The sequence below is a fragment of the Rhinolophus sinicus genome, linkage group LG01 (genome assembly GCF_036562045.2).
Source record: "Rhinolophus sinicus isolate RSC01 linkage group LG01, ASM3656204v1, whole genome shotgun sequence".
Taxonomy (NCBI): domain Eukaryota; kingdom Metazoa; phylum Chordata; class Mammalia; order Chiroptera; family Rhinolophidae; genus Rhinolophus; species Rhinolophus sinicus.
In genome coordinates this window covers 50,242,930-50,260,658 of record NC_133751.1, presented here as the reverse complement: position 1 = coordinate 50,260,658, position 17,729 = coordinate 50,242,930, and the positions used below count along the sequence as shown (strand labels likewise).

The window sequence follows — 17,729 nt, the reverse complement described above, 5'->3', positions numbered from 1 at the left end:
ACACCACCCTCTATTGAGGCCCCAAGTCCACCAACTGGCTGGAGCTTCTGGTCATAGGTGCTAGAGCTTCAAGACCCTTTCTCATCTCTCAAGCTGCCCTAAAGCGACGGAAGCTGAAGAAGTTTCACCGAAGCAGCCCAAGCTGAAAGAAAGGAGTAGCAAATCTTTCTGCCCCAATTCTCTGGGGGAAAAAACCAACCTTTGAATTTTCCCATCACACTCAGACTGACTTCGTAAGCTTCCAGGCCTTTGCACTGCTGCAATCTCTCCCCTAGTTCATTTGCCTGGCAACCAGATCACATGCCCTTTCTGCTTCTGACCTCCTGTGGAGCCCGTCTCCCTGTTAGCACTACTCTTGCTCAGTCCTGCTCACATCTAGTGTTTAGAAACGCTTGCTTTTTATGTTGCCCCTCTGCCAGAGAGCAACTCCTCTTGGTTTACTTCTGAAACCCCAGTGTGCAGCACAGTGCCTAGAAAAAAATGAGCATTTAATAAAGGATTATTGAAGAGACAGGGCTGTATCAATGAATCCTTACAACCCCTGCCAGACTTCTAGAAGAATACAATAACAACTCACATTATTACCTACAGCAAATAAGTCAATACTGAACCAACAGAAAGAAAATCCCAGCTAAAGTAAGTCTTCTGCCTAGGTCTTCATATCTATCACTGCACACACAACAGCAAATGCAGGGCTTGGCAGCTCAAAAAAGGTGGACTGATTTACAGAATAACTTCAAATCTTGTATTTATCGTGCATAGAAATAGGCAAACCACCAATTCCCACTCCTTACTGAATCAACCAAAAAATAATAAAATAAAATTAAAATGCATGAAAGAAACAGCAATGTAGCCAGACATTAAGACCCTGTGACTCCTTGGCAGCATAGGACACCAGTTTTTATTCAGCAATGTACCCCTTTACTGCCTCCAGTGCCCATACGTGTTCCTTACCTGCTTCTGGCTAATGCCCCTGGGGCGGCAGGCCCTCCGGGTCCTCAGGATCTAGCATTATTCTCCATGGGAAGGATGTTTGCTTTATTGGGTCTGGAGGCCAAGGCTCATTTTTCTCCGAATGATTAAAAAACATCTGCAAAGGCAAGAAACAAAAAGAGAAGAAAAGGTAAGAGCTGTTTTCCATCAGGGGCAGCGTTAAAAATTAACAAGATAGATAGGCACTTCTGCTAGTCTCTAGCATGAGCCCTGACCTAGGGTATGGCTCAATCCAGGAAGCCCAATATAACAGCACAAAGAAAGGCAGACAAGAGCCTATTCAGGTGTCGTGCTCCAAGCCACGAACAGCACTGACAGCCTAGAAATGGACTGACACTAGATAAGGACTAGAAAGACAAAGCAGGCACCACAAATATATCTGGGAGGAAAGGATCATTTAATCACTGGTCTGGGGATATATAAACAGCAATTTGAGGGAGAGAGAAGTCAATTCATCCCAAAATAAACCCTAGACAGATTTTTAAAAATTATTTATTGTCAAAGAATATTTAATGGTATGTGAAAGTTCAATCAGTATAATGTTAACTTAAAAAATAGATTATAAACTGTATATAATATACTATTCAAATACAGAAAAATACATTTTTTTAAATGTGCATGTGAGAAAGAGAAAGAACTAAAAAACAAAACAAACCTAAACAAACAAACAAAAACACCCTGGATGTTAGAATAATGAGCGTTTTCAATTTTTTAATTATTTTGTATATTCCAAAATTTCTAAATTATACATACATTACTCTGAGAGTTGAAAAAATATTATAAAAATATAATTTTTAAAAGCTAAAAATACAATTCTATATTTGTCAGTTCTTTCTTCTTTCTGAGAGAATGGAGAAGAATAACACAGAAAAGTTTAATAGAGCAAGTTGCATGAAAATTCCAACTTCTATGCAATCAAAAAGACTGCAGTAAAAAGGAAAACAAGAGTCAAGGTATGCAAAGATTTAATACAGTAAAAGCCTCTCAAAATAAACAGGCAATCAACATGAACAGACAAATCACAAAATAAAAAATATAATTTATAAGCTTATGAAATTATGGTTAATCTTTAGAGAAACGCAAAAGAAACAACTGGAATATTAAGATATATAAGATATATAGAATTTATATTAACCAGCAGTTTTCAAAGTGATAACACTCATTGCTGGACAGATTGTAGAGTAATCGGTACATTTCGAGGAGGAAGTAGAAATGAATGTAACCTTTTAGAAAGTAATCTGGCCATAGAATTAAGAGCTCATGACTATTGACTAAGTTATCACACTTCCAGGAAATAAAACTGGACAAATAATTCAAAAGGGAAAAAGATTATACATTTCAGTTTCTTCACTTGTAAAATGACTCTCTACCTTACACAGTTGTGGTGAGGAGTAATGAAATACAGATTGAGTTTTATAAAGCAATATGCACATGCAAATAGAAAAAGGTTTTAATTTCAAAATTGTTTATAACGGTGAAAAATCTAAGGTTGACAACTAAGCTTCCAGCAATAGGAAAATAATTAAATGGTGGTATATCCACCATATAGAGAATATATATTTATATATTTATTTGTGTGTGTGTGTATATATATATATATATATATATAATCTGTATATGAATTTAAGTAGCAATAAGAAAATGCTTAAAATATTATAGCAAAAAAAGTGAAACAGAAAATGTTATCATTGTGAATAAAAATATGCACATCCAAAAGTCTAGAAAAAATGTACATGGTTGAGACCTGACAACTGTTGATGAGTAAACTGATAAGAGATGAATTCTCATCTTTCAGTTTGCCTTCCTTTATTATTCTTGTTATGTTAGTTAAGTAATAAAGGCAAAACTGTTGGGGGCAATATTGAAAATGCACTTCAACCTGTGCATCAATTTGATATAGAACATTGGACTGGCTTCAAAGCGTGCCCAGGAGATGTAGCATTTACAGAACTAAGAGAAAGCCATGACTTTAACGTTTTAAAGTAGTGGCCATGAACTGGCATCATCCCATGAACAAGGAGGAAATCCTCCCTTGAAGGCCTGAGGTTCAAGTTAGGGGAATCCCAGCTTTTCATGACCAGGAGGTAAGCAGGTAGGCCCTGAGCATGACTGACAGGGAAAAAGTGAGAGGTGCCATTCTGTTCTTTGTCAAAAAATTCAGGGCTCTCCTTATGAATACAGAAAACTGGCTCCCGGGCAGCCGCCTGGTAGAGTCAGAAAATGTCTCTGATAGCTACCCCCTTTTCATGTCATGTAACTTTCCTTTGTGGCATGAGTTTGTAATTATGCAAGCATTCATATTATTATTTGGTTACCTTCTGTCTCTACCTGCTAAAAATGTAAATTTCATAAGTAGGAACCTCGTCAGCCTTCTTCACTTCTATCTTCCGTGCCCAAATGAGTGTTTGGCACATAGTAGGCACTCAATGACAATTTGTTCAGTGAATGAATGAATGAATGAATGAATGAGGGGAGGGTTGCCACTCTTCAAAGGTCAATGCTTCCTCAGCACATTGATAGAAAAGGTTCTTTCTCAGCAGCCTCTCAGGGAACGTTGTGGGCAGACTTTGGATGACGCCTCTTGCCTATGAATGCTGGTTTGCTGCCATCCCCACAATGTGTGTGCTGCTGGGGCATGAGACTTATATCTGGGTTCAGTGCACAGACATCAGAGGAGTGCAGCGAAACCAGATCTTCCTCTCACATCCATTGCATCTGCTTGGAACAACTTGCCCTCTAAAAAGATAAAAATCACTCCCCACTCCTGATTTCCAAAAATCAACCAGTTGAAACAAAAGTGGTGCTACTGTCAATCTAGATCTATTGTAGGTGATGAGGGCCTTCCAAAAATAGTCACTGCTGCTCAGGAGATAGTAGGGGTGATCTTCAACCAGCTGTAAAGGTGATAACAGAATCCTCAACTCTCTGGGTGAGAAACTTTAGCAATCATGACAATAATAACTACCATTTATTTAGTACTAGCTAAATGCTAAGCACTGACTGTAGCTTAGCGGTTAAGAGTTAAGAGCTTTAAAATTAGACTTATCTGAGCAAAAGTCCAAACTCTGCCTCTTAGCAGTTACATGACCTTGGGCTAGTTATGCAACTCCCTAAGATTCAGCTTCTTTATCTGTAAAATAGAACTAATAAAAACAGAGCCTATCTCATAGGACTATTTAAATAATCAAGTACGAACACATCCAAAGGGATTGCAAAAGCGCCTGTGACAAATATTATACACATCACTCCTCACCATCATTTACTCCTCACCATCCCCTACTCCGTGGATACCATTACTATCCCCATTTTATAAATGGGGAAACTGAGACAGGGAAGATGAGTAATTTGCCACTCAATTGTGGTACTCCACATGTTCCATGCTCTTTCATGCCTCTGTAACCCTGTATGTAAAATTCCTTCTATAAGAAATAGCCTTTCCTACTCTGTTCACACAGGAGCACACCCACTCAGCCTCCCACACCAGCTGTCACCTGGACTTGGACACTTTTCTGGACCCCATAGAGATCAACAGTACTCTACTGTGCCTGTTGTGGCTCTCATCAGACTATGTGACATTTATCTGTTCATAGGTCTGCCCAACCAGACTGAGCGCTCCTTTGAGATTTATCTCTAGTCCCCTATGTCTCACCAGTTTCTTCTCCATCCAGGTCCTTGAATATTTTAGCTCCTAGCTCACTCTAATTCTCTCCAACATTATTTCTGTCATGAATCTTGGTGATACTAATATCCACCTACAGAATCATTCTAGTCCCCTGGTCTCTCAGTTCTTTGATCTCCTCTACTCTCATAATTATGACCTCAGCCACTCACTCCCAAGGTCATATCTCTGATCTTGTCATATTCAAAAAATATACCTCCTCCATAGTCTTGATTTCAGGCATACCCTCTCAAATGACCACTCCAATCTTTGCAGCTGATTCCAACTAGTACCCAACCCTAACAATCTTCTGTGGTTGATCGTACCACCTTCTCACTCTCTCTCCCTTCCTTCATATCCTCCATTCCCTTCCTACCCAGCTTAAATTCCATCGTCAATTGTTAAATTGACCTGTCTCATCACACATGGTTGAATAAACCCCAGTGCTGGTTCTACTTTCTGTCCTACACCACACCTGGAAGCATGTAGCTGAACATGGCTAGAGAAAATCACATGGGATGTTTACTGATTTCACAAGTTTATGGCCAATTGCAAGTAGCTCATTAATGTCCCCCAGCAATCACATGATACTTTTCCAGTCAATTCAACTGCCACTCTTCTGAAAACTCCCCTCTTCACCCCTCCCCTGATACACTTGCTGCTTATTCATGGAGAAAAAGAAAACTACCATAACAGAACTTCCACCCACTTGCCTTGTACCCAGCTACACACCCTACCTGCATGTAAGCCCAAATGATCTCGTTACTAGGGATGAAGCAGCTGTATCCAACACCTGAAATAGCCAACATTTGTCCACTAGATCTTACATACTCTTGTCTAATTAAGGACATTCTTCTAGAAAATCTCCCCTCTTTCTTCTGTATCAATAGGTATCCCTCTCTCAAAGATCATGCCCATCAGCTATGATTTCTATCTTTAAAAAAAAAATTCTCTTGATTGAGGCAGCCATCGTCTGACCCTGATCAATCTTAGCATCACTAATAGTAGGACACGTAGACAATTATATGCTTTCTGATCTGAAAATATATGAAACACCTATGGTAAATTCTTGACCAAAATGTTTAATCTGCATATGATCAAGCTTTTATATGCAATTTCAGTTTCTACGAAATATAGGAGAAAGAAGAACAAGTTAAATGATAACATGAAGAAATTTTCAGACAAATCCAAAAAGCAGGACATTCTACAGGACAACTACACTAGTTTCATCAACAAGTCAATGAGCATGAAAAACAAATGGCTAAAAGATATTATATAATAATCATATGCAATATGTAGACCTTGCTTGAATCTTGGTTTGAAAAAAACAACACTGGGGACAAAAAGGGATATTTGAATATAGATTGGTTATTATATATTGGTATTAAAAATCATTGTAAATATTGTTATATATAGTAATAGTGTTATTATATTATGATTATATATTGGGGTTATGTAAAAAAAATCTTATGCATGTGAAGTAGTTAGAAATGAAATCTACTTTAAAATACTTCGGCCAAAAATTAGATAAGCATTTATGAAAGATGTAATCTCATACTTTTCAAATGTATTCAAATTAAACTATATAAGGAATAAGAGTGATTTGCAGACTCTTCTTGAACAATAGCATTTGGTAGTGGAGAGAGTTTGAAAGAGCTTGAAAAAAAAAAGTTATGGTAGATAATTGTTTCTGTTTTACTGAAGAAATTAACTGAAAAAGATATATGACTCTACAAAAGTCATATATTTAGCCACTACATGTAAATAGAGTCCATTTCCCTGACTCAGCCACAAAACCTCTTTGATTGCATTTTAACTTCCAGCTCTGCCCTTTCTCTTTCCTTTACAGTAAAACTCCTTGAAAGGACTATTTCTGGTCACTTTTTCCAATTTCACTCTGCCCATTCTCACTTGAACCCACTCCATCAGGCCTCACCCATCTCTATGAAACTGCTCTTGTCTACATCACCAAAGACCTCCATGGCTGATCAAATGGTCCATGCTGAGTCTTTATATAACTCAGCCATCAGCAGTATTATATGCAGTTGGTCACTTACTCCTCCTGGCTTCCAAAACCTACACTCTCCTGGTTTCAATTCTTCTCAGTGGTCTCTATTGCTGGTTCTTCTTTCTCTCTCCACCTCTGCACACTGAAGTTCCCCTAGGTTCTGTACTTGGCTCATCTATACTTGCTCTCTACTTACTGGTTGTGAGCACCTTGTGCTCAGTTCCCCCTCCCCAGTTTCCCCTCAATACATGTTTGTTGATGTGCACTAAAAGTTCAGGAAGCAGGTTCTCTCAGTGAGTTTCTACAGAAAATAAGTCCTTCATAATTTAAAAAAAAATGCAGCAGGGCAAAGATGGGAATATAGACTAAAACACTGTACTCACTTCACGATTTTCCCTATCTGTTATCTGAGAGGGGAAGCAGTGGCGCAGAGAACAGTGATGATTAGACTTAAGGCACTAAGAATTATTAAAATGACTAATTAAAATGCAGATTCCTGAATTCTACCTCAGTTATCCTGGTCCAAGTCATCGGGGATGGGGCTCAGAAATCTACATTTAGCAAGCACTCTGGAGTGATTCTGAGGCAAGTGGTCCTATCTACACACCATGCTCTGAGAAACAGGTAGCTTAGGAAAATATTACTCAAAGTGAGATCGGTAGGCAAATGCTAGTCTGAGAAAGATTTGTCAAGATCCAGGATGAGAAAAGTATAGAAACTCAGTGTGATCAACTTCTATAGTGATTCAAAAGAGTAGTTCTATGTCTGTTGAATGTAATAATAACTTTAAAAATGGGGCTTGTCGATGGTTTCTTCTGCTGTGCAGAAGCTTTTAAGTTTGGTATAGTCCCATTCATTTATTTTAGCTTTTACTTCCCTTGCCTTTGGAGTCAAATTCATAAAATGCTCTTTGAATCCAAGGTCCATAATTTAGTACCTATGTTTTCTTCTATGCGGTTTATTGTTTCAGGTCTTATGCTTACGTCTTTGATCCATTTTGAATTAATTTTGGTACATGGTGACAGATAGCAGTCCAGTTTCATTCTTTTGCACGTGGCTTTCCAATTCTGCCAGCATCATTTATTGAAGAGGCTGTATTTTCTCTATCGCATGTTTTTTGCTTCTTTGTCAAAAATTATCTGTCCATGCTGCTTTGATTATCGTTGCCCTATAGTACAAGCTAAAGTCAGGGAGTGTGATACCTCTAGCATTGTACTTTTTTCTTAGGATTGCTTTGGCTATTTGGGGTCTTTTGTGGTTCCATACAAATCTGATGATTTTTTGTTGTTGTTCTAGTTCTTTAAAAATGCCAGTGGGATTTTGATGGGGGTTGCATTAAATCTGTATATTGCTTTGGGTAATATGGCCATTTTAACTATGTTGATTCTCTCAATCAATAAAGAGGCAACCAACTGAATAGGAGAAAATTTTTGCAAACAGTGCCTCTGATAAGGGGCTAATATCCAAAATGTACAAGGAACACATACAACTCAACAAAAAAAAGTCAAACAACCCAATTGAAAAATGGGCAGAGGACCTGAAGAGACATTTCTCCAAAGAGGACATACAAATGGCAAATAGACATATGAAAAAGTGCTCAACATTACTAATCATCAGAGAAATGCAAATAAAAAACACAATGAGATATCACCTCACCCCAGTCAGAATGGCTATCGTTAACCAGACAAATAGTAACAAGTATTGGAGAGGCTGTGGAGAAAAAGGAACCCTCATACACTGTTGGTGGGAATGCAGATTGTTGCAGCCACTATGGAAGGCAGTGTGGAGGTTCCTCAAAAAATCATGAATAGAATTACCATATGACCCAGCAATCCCTCTCCTGGGTATCTGTCCAAAAACTCAGAAAACATTTATCCATAAAGACACGTGTGCTCCAATGTTCATTGCAGCTTCATTTACGGTGGCCAAGACATGGAAACAACCAAAATGTTCTTTGATAGATGAATGGATAAACAAGTTGTGGTATATATACACAATGGAATACTATTCGGCGGTAAGAAAAGATGAAAAAGGACGATTTGTGACAACATGGATGGATCTTGAGATTATAATGCTAAGCGAAATAAGTCAGACAGAAAAACTAGAGAACCATATGATTTCACTGATATGTGGTATATAAACCAAAAACAACTAAAGAACCAGGCAAGCAACTGAAAGAACGAAAACTCATAGACATAGACAATAGTTTAGGGGTTACCAGAAGGTAAGGGGGGAGGGAGGAGCAGGGCTCTAGAAGAGGGTAAATGGGGTCTAATATGGTGATGGAAAGAGAATTGACTCTGGGTGGTGAACACACAATGTGAGATATAGATAATATATTACAGAATTGTACACCTGAAATCTATGTAACTTTACTAACAATTGTCGCCCCAATAAACTTAATAAGTAAATAAATAGGGCTTGTATTTTAAATGTTCTTTTTCCATTTCATTATTCTAATAGTTCTTTTTATTGTGTCTTAAAAACTACTGACACGTGAGAAGTTGGAAAAAAACCCGGTTCTTCACCACCAATAGTTTGAGAAGCCCTAGCTTTGGAGAAAGAGTTCAGACTATGTCATCTCAATGCGCAGATTCAAATCCTGACTTTTCTATCTGTCAGTTATGTTAGGGCAGTTCGTCAATGTCTGCAAACCTTGCGCCTTCATCTGTAAAATATGGATAATAATAACTTTAAAATTTGCCACCGCAGGGTTGTGGTGACAGTTTAATGACAGCCTTTATTGTTTTGCTTTGGCTAATAATTATTGAGCTTTTACTATGCACTAAGTACTTCACACAGTCTAGCTCCTGTGATTCTCGGTGAAGCTCATTTAATTACTGCAGCACCAATAGTGCCTGAGACAGGTACTGCTATCCTGCCTTAGAGTCCCCGGCAGACAGTGTCCACAGTGCTGACCCAACATCCCAGCTCCTAGCCACCGAATTCTATCAGCATAGGTCAAAATGTTAATGGTTATGTCAAAACAACCCTGACAAGTCACAATTTTGCTCAAAAGGGCAGCAAAAGTCAGCAATGTGGTAAGCAACAAGAAACCAACTTGTAGTTGGCCAATCTGAGAAGCAAGTGAAAGTGAGCCAGGAGAGATTACAAAGTGCCTGAGTAGCTGTATTTGCAAGTGTTTACCTGAGGACAAGCCCAGCTCCCTGGCTACCAGGGGGGCAGAATCCTGCCCAGATCAAAGCCCTAAAGATAAAGGGTCTTTCATTCCTGCTTGTCCCAACTGTTCCAGATCCACGGTCTCTTAATAGAGATTAGATCTTTTCCCAGCCAGGTAGGCACTGATGGAGAAGATTATGAAGTCCTCAGACACGCTTGAGAACATTTCCCTGAGGTTTTCTAGCACATGGGAAACAGAACTTTGTGGGGTGGTTATTGAATCCCCATCACAGACAGGGCTCTGTGGTCTCTGAACAAAACTAGCCACTGTGAACAGGTAAATTCTGAATGCAGTTTCCATGGCAAAGGGAAATCATAGACCACTTGCTACAGTCTTCGACCTCGTGTCTTCAACAGTCACATATTTGTAGAAATGGTGGGGGGTGGGAGATGAGGGTAAGGGAGATCGAATATATGGTGATGGAAGGAGAACTGACTCTGGGTGATGAACACACAATGGGATTTATAGATGATGTAATACAGAATTGTACACCTGAAATCTATGTAATTTTACTAACAATTGTCACCTCAATAAATTTAATAAAAAAAAAAAAAGAGAAAGAAAAGAAATATATGCCTTCCTATTTGACAGGTGCCTGGCTGAAAGTAGGCACTTCACACCCCATCAGCTGCCCACTCCCGGTACAAGCAGTAGAAGCCCCAGCCCCAGCCCCAGCAGACAGCTCACCCCATCTTGCTTACCGCACTAGACACCTGTCTGCACTCCACTCCATCAGGCAGGGGTAAGCTGAGGAGGAAGGAGCCTACAGGGCCTATATAAGGAGGGTTGAATCGACACTGCCCCCCTCCCTAGCAACAGAGATAGCCCTCCTCCTTTCACACTGGATGCACACCCATCAAAAAAGTAAACAGAAAATAGGCCTCCTTCCTCCTCAGGAAGAGGAACTATTTTACCACCGCTCATCTTTAAAAAAGATTTTAGTTTGTAGTATGCAAGTTTTTACACATATAAAGGTACCTCTCTGTTTTCATAACCCAAATCCAATGATTATCAACATTTTGCCAATCTTGCTTTAGGTGTCCCCCTCCCCCTTTTTTCTCCTGAAGTCATTTAAAGCAAATGTCATCCTCACCTCCCTGGCACCTAAAATGGTATTAGCTATGTATCATCCTTGGGAAAACAGAACATGAGCTCTCAAATTATTTTCCATGGCGCTTACTTCTCTGGAATAGGATACACACATATGTGTTAGGTCCTTCCAGAGAATATATCTATGTATAACCACAATGCCAGTATCACCTAATATCCAATCCAGTTTCAAATTTTTACCAATTTTCTCAAAAAAGTCTTTTACATTACATTCATTGAATGAGGATCCAAACAAGGTGGGCACATTTTGTTTGGATGACATGCCACTCTCAACTGTCTTTTAATTTATAACAGTTCCCCACTCCCTTGTTTTTCTTTTTCATGATGTATATTGGTGAAGACACTAAGTCTGAATCTGGCTGACAATCTCCTTATGGTGTTAACTTACTCCTCTTTGCTCTGTTTCCTCTAGACTGGGTGTTAGATTTCAAGGCCTGTTGAGATTCAACGGTTTCAAGTTCAATGGTTCTTCCAATATTTTTATATTGAAGAAGATCAAAGTCCTGGTTGTCTAAGGGAGTTGGAGTGGGAAAAATGCACAGAGAGGGCTGAGCGCCTCCACTTTGCAGCAGTCCCTGTAGAAACAACATGCGGCAAAAAACCTCATGCACCAATACTCATAAGTAGGTTCACTCCTTCAGCAAATGCTTATTATCTACTGTGACCCAAACTGGAAATACAGCAGTACAAAAACCAGCCACAACTTGCCCCCTACTTGAGGGTGTAAGTAAAGAGTAAAACAAAATAAATATGTATGTAGTGCTCTGGAAGAGGATAACTGCTATGCAGAAAATTAAAGCAGGGAAGAAGGAGAAAGGACAGCAGGGTGTGTGTGGGAGGATGGACATCAGTTTTAAATGTGATAGTCAGAGAAAGCCTCACTAAGAAGGCATTTGGGCAAAGATTGGAGGGAACTAAAAGAGGGGTCATGAAGATTTCTGAAGGAAGAGCGTTTTAGGTGGAGGGAATAGCAAAATCCCTAGGCAAGGGCATGCCTGGCCTGTTTCAAGAACAACACGGAAGCCTGCAACAAAGTGGGCAAGGAAAGGGGTACCATGAGATGAGGACAGGAAGTGTTAGGAGCAAGATCATGTAGGGCCTTAGACTGTTGTAAGGATTCCAGCTTTCACTACTCTGAATAAGTCTTGGCTGACTTACGTTTGAAAGGGATCATTCTTGCTGCTGCACTGAAAATCAACTGTGGTAGGCTGCAGGTTGGGGGAGGTAAAAAAATAAAACAAACAAACAAACAAACAAACAAACAAACAAATCCTTTTAAGAGGCCATTATAACAGTCCAGGTGAGAAAGGCCCATGAGCCCGTTTACTGAGCTCTTACTGGTTGCTAGCATTTTATGTGTGTTACCAAATTGAATCCTTACCGCCACCCTATGGAGTGGGGTATTGACAATCCTCTTTTATAAAGGCTCCAAGAGTTTATGCCATTTGTTCAAGATGTCATTGTAAGTGGTCAAACTAGGGAATGAGACAGATTATTCTAACTTGCAAGCAAATATGTCCCTTTACTCAGGGCCCTTCCAAGGGCTTCTGGGGGTCTATCTGCTTGACCGGGTCAACTATAGTTGCTAGTCACCAGGTAGGACCTTCTGGTGACCTCCCTTTACTCTTTCCTGATCCCCATCTTCTTAACCTCTCAGTGTGCACACGTTATTCTCATCTGTGCCTTAAGACCTGTATTTTCTTTCTGTCCCTAAATACCTTGATACCCTATAACCCCTAGAGGAGTCATCCTATAATGACTCCTCTTCCTGTTTCCTCATGTCAGGGATCGCTGGCTGTCCCACCAAAAATGTGCTCTTTCTGCCATATAGCGTTGTTGCCTAAAGTGGTGGCCCAGGGATTACATGCCCAGCAAGTGCACGCACACACCCTACATCTGGGTGAAACCACATGACTAGCTGTCAGCAATGAAATGTGAGTGAAAAATAACGTGTCACTTTGGGGATAAGGTGATTAAGAAGGGAAACTATTTGTGAGTCTATTTGGCAGTGAGCATTACTTTAATAGAGCTACATAGTAGAGACTTCCTAAATATTTGTTTCTGCTGGTCTAAGAACATCAGCAAATTTTTCAGCTATAGATTTTTCATCATCCACACAGTTTTCTCTTCAACCCAATGTTTCACTAGCATGGTGGAAAAACAGATGTTCCCCCTAATTTAGTCAAAGCCAGTGATTCCTAAATTCTTCCACACCAAACCCCTTGTATTTGTTTCCCCTGGCTATGATCCCCAGGTTTTGAAAGATGGTGTCAGCCAAATTAAGAATTTGAGTTCTTGTTTCTTATCAAATGAACAAAGATATTGCTGCCAATAAGAAGTCCGCACTAGCATGAGATTATCATTGTTATCACAATCAGTAGATAAAAGTTCACCATGATATACAGAAACTTGATTTCCTCAGCCTGTGGAGAGAGTTGTTTGACCTATGACTCTCTCAGCCACAACCATGCCCACCTAAACCCAGAAGCAAATGGTTTCAGTTAATAAGAAAACAAATGGCTCTGAATTCCAACCCTAGGGCACGCTTAGAAAGCTAGACGTTTGACATAGCATCTCAATGAATCCTTCAGCAGCCCTGGATGGCTGCTGTTACTACAGTTGAGCTTTGGCATTTACTGGGTCAACATTTGGGATTTTCACTATTTGAGAACAACTCCAAAGGTCCTAGACATAAAAGAGCCTGATTTTGCTTGGGAGTGAATGTGAAGTATATGCATTAGAAAGCTGACAGGAACCAGTCCCTCAGTGCGTGAAAGAGCTCACCTCCAGGCTATGACCCAGTGCACAGGGGTTCTGTGTCCTCCACATGTCGGGAAGTGATGGAAATAACTGCTTGTAAACTACAGCTCCCATGTCAAGGCAAGTTTATACTCATTGATGAATTTCTTTTAATAGTTCTATAAATGCCCACAACCCTGTATACATGAAATCATTCAGGGACAAAATCACTTAAATTATTCAATCATAACTGCACACATGGGGAAATGCTGTGCTCTGGTAGCATGTGCGTGAGGCCCTCCCCTGTCACGAGAACCAATGCCTCACCTTAGGGCTGCTGTCAATACACAAGAGCTTGGTCACAACAATGAAAAGGATGTTGAGCATTTTCAAAGATCCCAAGAGAACTCTCTCATGAATGTCAAGTTTACTGTTTCAAAATTCTATAGAAGAGGAAACAGGTTGGGGAAGGTCCTATGACCTGCCCAGGAATGTCTGGCTCTAAAGCCAGTGTGCTTCCCTCCCTATAACCCAACAGTAAGTCATCCAAAAAGTGCCAAGTCCTACATGCTAACCCAGTCACAGAACAAGACTTAGGGGGATGGAGGGGAAGAAAGAGGACCACAGAAGGAAGACGGCTGCCCCTGGGCTCCCCAGTGTCCCTCCAACCCTTCATCAGAGCTGGCCTGGGGGTGGCAGAACTGTGAGCTTACCTTTTGACCAAATCCATTCAGATCAATCAATTCAAACAAGATGCTGGTAACTGTGAGCTCAGAACAGAGTATCATGCTGGGTCTGATACACAGCAGGTGCTTAATAAATGGTGCCGTGTAAACCTGAACCTGGTGGTGTCGGGAAGGAGAAATGCAAAGCTGGAGCCACTGTGGGTGGAGGAAGTCTTCTTTTCTGAGGGCAGGAGATGAGCTTTTCAGGAGAGTCATGAGTCAATATTTGTCTTTCGCTAAACCTGGGACCTTGACATTCATCTCTTTAAAACCAATATCTGCTGCTTTCAGTGTTAACTATTTCAAATATTGCTCCACAGAAAATAGAATAGGAATTTGGGGCCCTCAAGGGAGTCAGAGACAAGGGGGCTGCTACTACTGTGCTTCCCCGAAAATAAGACCTAACCGGAAAATAAGCCCTAGCATGATTTTTCAGGCTGCTTGTAATATAAAATAAGCCCTACCATATTTCCCCGAAAATAAGACGGGTCTTATATTAACTTTTGCTCCAAAAGACACATTAGGGCTTATTTTATATTACAAGCAGCCTGAAAAATCATGCTAGGGCTTATTTTCCGGTTAGGTCTTATTTTCGGGGAAACATGGTAGGAAGGCTGAACTCCTGGAAAAGCCTGAAACCAGGGCACAGTTGTGAGGTCCCTACCTCTCCAGCCAAACCACTGTGTGTCCTTGGGAGGCATTTATCCTCTGTGAGCCTCTGTTTCCTGGAGATGTAAGGGACTTAATAATCCTTACCTACAGGGTTGTGGTGAAGCACAACGGAAACAAGAAGAAGGAACGTTTAAGCTATGCAAATGAAACAACTGTTATTTTAAATTTTTCCAAGACAGTGGCTTAACTTTGTCACCTCTATACAGCCACAGAAAATAAACCTTGTAGATAAAGTACCCACCGCCATTTGAAAGAGGAAAAGAAACACTGTTTGACAAACACTTAAGACACTAAAGATTTCTTCTGTGGAAGTGTTGTTCATATATGAATTGAGATGAAACTGTTAAAAGAATCATTTCTCTATGATCACCAAGTTGAAAACACAAAATTGTTCAATTTTCTCAGAGTTTGTACACCCCTGAGAGCCCAGAGAAAACTCAGCTCTCATTTCCACAGAGCAGAGGGCTCATGGCCTAAAACAGGAATTCGGTAGACCCAAATCCTCACAATAAAGCCTGATGTCTTTTCTCTGGATTTGCCCTCAATTTAGAAAATAGGCCAAACTCACTCCAGCTCTTAGCCCCACCCTTAATGTCTCTTGTAACTGGAATGTGCCCAAATGTAGGAGTACTTTTTATTGGAAAAGAAATGAACAGTGTTTCAGGATACTGTGGGACAACCTCAAAAAGTTGAAACTTCATTTTATTGGAGTCTTATCCCAGAAGGTAAAGAGAAAGATACATATGTGTTAAATATATATATGAAAACAGAATGGCTGAAAATGTCATAAATTTACAAATTAAACAATCTCAGTGAATCCCAAACAGGATAAACTCAACAACTACTCAGCCACACTGGTGCCCAGTTCTCAGTGCTGTCAGCCTGCCCTGGTTTCACTATGGGACCACCTCACTGATTTCCTGTTTTCTTCCCTGGGCACATTCGGCACATTGAGTAAATTTGAATTGTATCCTGGACTTTTGAATATTATTTTGTGAGAGTCTGGATCCTGCTAAAATTCTCTGAAAAAATGTTGATATTTTTGTTTATTTATTTAGTAGACAAGTAACCCACCTACGTTCAGATTGAAAGCTCTGCCTTACCTTTCATAACCAGAAGCTCTGATGCCTGTTTTTCAAAGCTTTTGTTAGGCTATTAAGGTCTGCCTGTCACACAGGCAGCTTGAAGGTTAATCTGGGACTTGGGCAGTGTTAATATCATAGTTAAGTTCTCAAAACCTTTGCTGTGCTTCTTTGGCTCTGTTCCATGCACGTATACCTTGTAGTGTGCCCATGACATATCCATCCATACACAGAGTTAGTGGGTTCCCTTTAACAACTCCCTCCTCTCGGGAATTTCTTCACTGTCTGGCTTTCAGTGGCTCCTTTTCTTGGTTCCTCTGGCTGAAAATATGGGCTTTCTCAGAGTTTTAGCTTCCCACACTATCATGAAATTCCATGTAACAAAGGCCATGATGGGTCATCATTCAAGTTTTAACTCCAGTATCCTATCTGCCTGCTACTTTCAGAGTTCTCTTGTAGGTGCTTTTCACATTCTGTCCAGTTTTTAGTTGTAAACAGTGGAAGAGAGAGGTTGTAGTTGGATTACTTCTCTTGGCTAGTACTGCTGCCCTTCGTTCTCAACAATTTTTACTTCTCAAAATTTTACCCATTTCTCAAGACTTAAAATACCACTTCCTCCCAAGAAGCCATTCTTTTCCTCTCAGCTGGAAAAACTTTCTTCTCCCTCTGAATTAGGCAAAATTCAAATGTGGTAATATTGAGAAACTTAACACCAAATCTTTTCAGGACTATCTGTGTTCAAACATCTGAGTTTTGGACATGGCTGGAATGAAGTCAAACTCAACCAAGAAGCATCATGGTGGTTAAGAGAGTGGACTTCTCCTAAATCCCAGCTTTGCTAATAATGGCTGGGTGTGTCACTTTAGCAAGTCACTTACTTCAGTGTACTTCCATCTCCTCACCTATGAAATGAAAATAATATTTACCAGGTAGAATTGTTGTGAAGATTAAATGAGTTAATAATTATAAAGCACCTAGAAAAACACCATGTTGTGAGCGATTATTATCAATCAAAATTATTACCATAACTTTGCTCTGTAGATGAGGGAACCCAACAGCAGGAAGAAGAAAGAGCAAACAGAACTGGCTCTTACTAGGCCCTGAAAAATCACTGGAATTTTTTTGTCAGTAAATACTTAAGAGAGCCCAATTTGTTTCTCTGTGTGGGGCTTCTGAGAAGACATGCAGCAGAATGGGAGCATAACTGCCTAAGGTGAGTTAGGAGAGCTCGCTTCCAGGACTGGGTCTCTTTTGGGTCTGGGTTTTCTGTTCTAAATCATGATTACACAGGGGGAACTACACACAGAATAAAAGCCAAACTCTTTAAGCTGACGCATAAGACCTTTTGTGATTTCTACTGCTGCTTGCTGAGACCTATAACCTCATCTTCTGCTGCTTCCCCACAGCCCTCACATTCCAGCTATACTTAATTAAGCTTCACCCATTCCACCTCACCATTTCCCACTTGCACCACTGCCTTCAACCTCGAGCTCAAATCTCTCTCCTTACCGTTTTGTCAAATGTATAAATTCCTCCTCTTCCTTGCAAATGGCTTGAGGAC

At 40.1% G+C, this 17,729-nt stretch overlaps 1 protein-coding gene across 11 annotated transcripts in view; it reads right to left on the bottom strand.

The window, feature by feature from the left end:
• ST6GAL1 (ST6 beta-galactoside alpha-2,6-sialyltransferase 1) overlaps window positions 1-17,729 on the bottom strand; it is a 133,182-nt gene that overhangs the window by 32,191 nt on the left and 83,262 nt on the right. For 10 of the 11 annotated variants that reach the window (XM_019752122.2, XM_019752120.2, XM_074329231.1 and 7 more), the window contains one exon: window positions 955-1,090. The gene's annotated coding sequence lies outside the window, so the exon portion shown is untranslated. Of the gene's footprint in view, window positions 1-954; window positions 1,091-10,541; window positions 10,636-17,729 lie in introns of those variants that run through there. The other variant, XM_019752129.2, reaches the window with a different exon arrangement.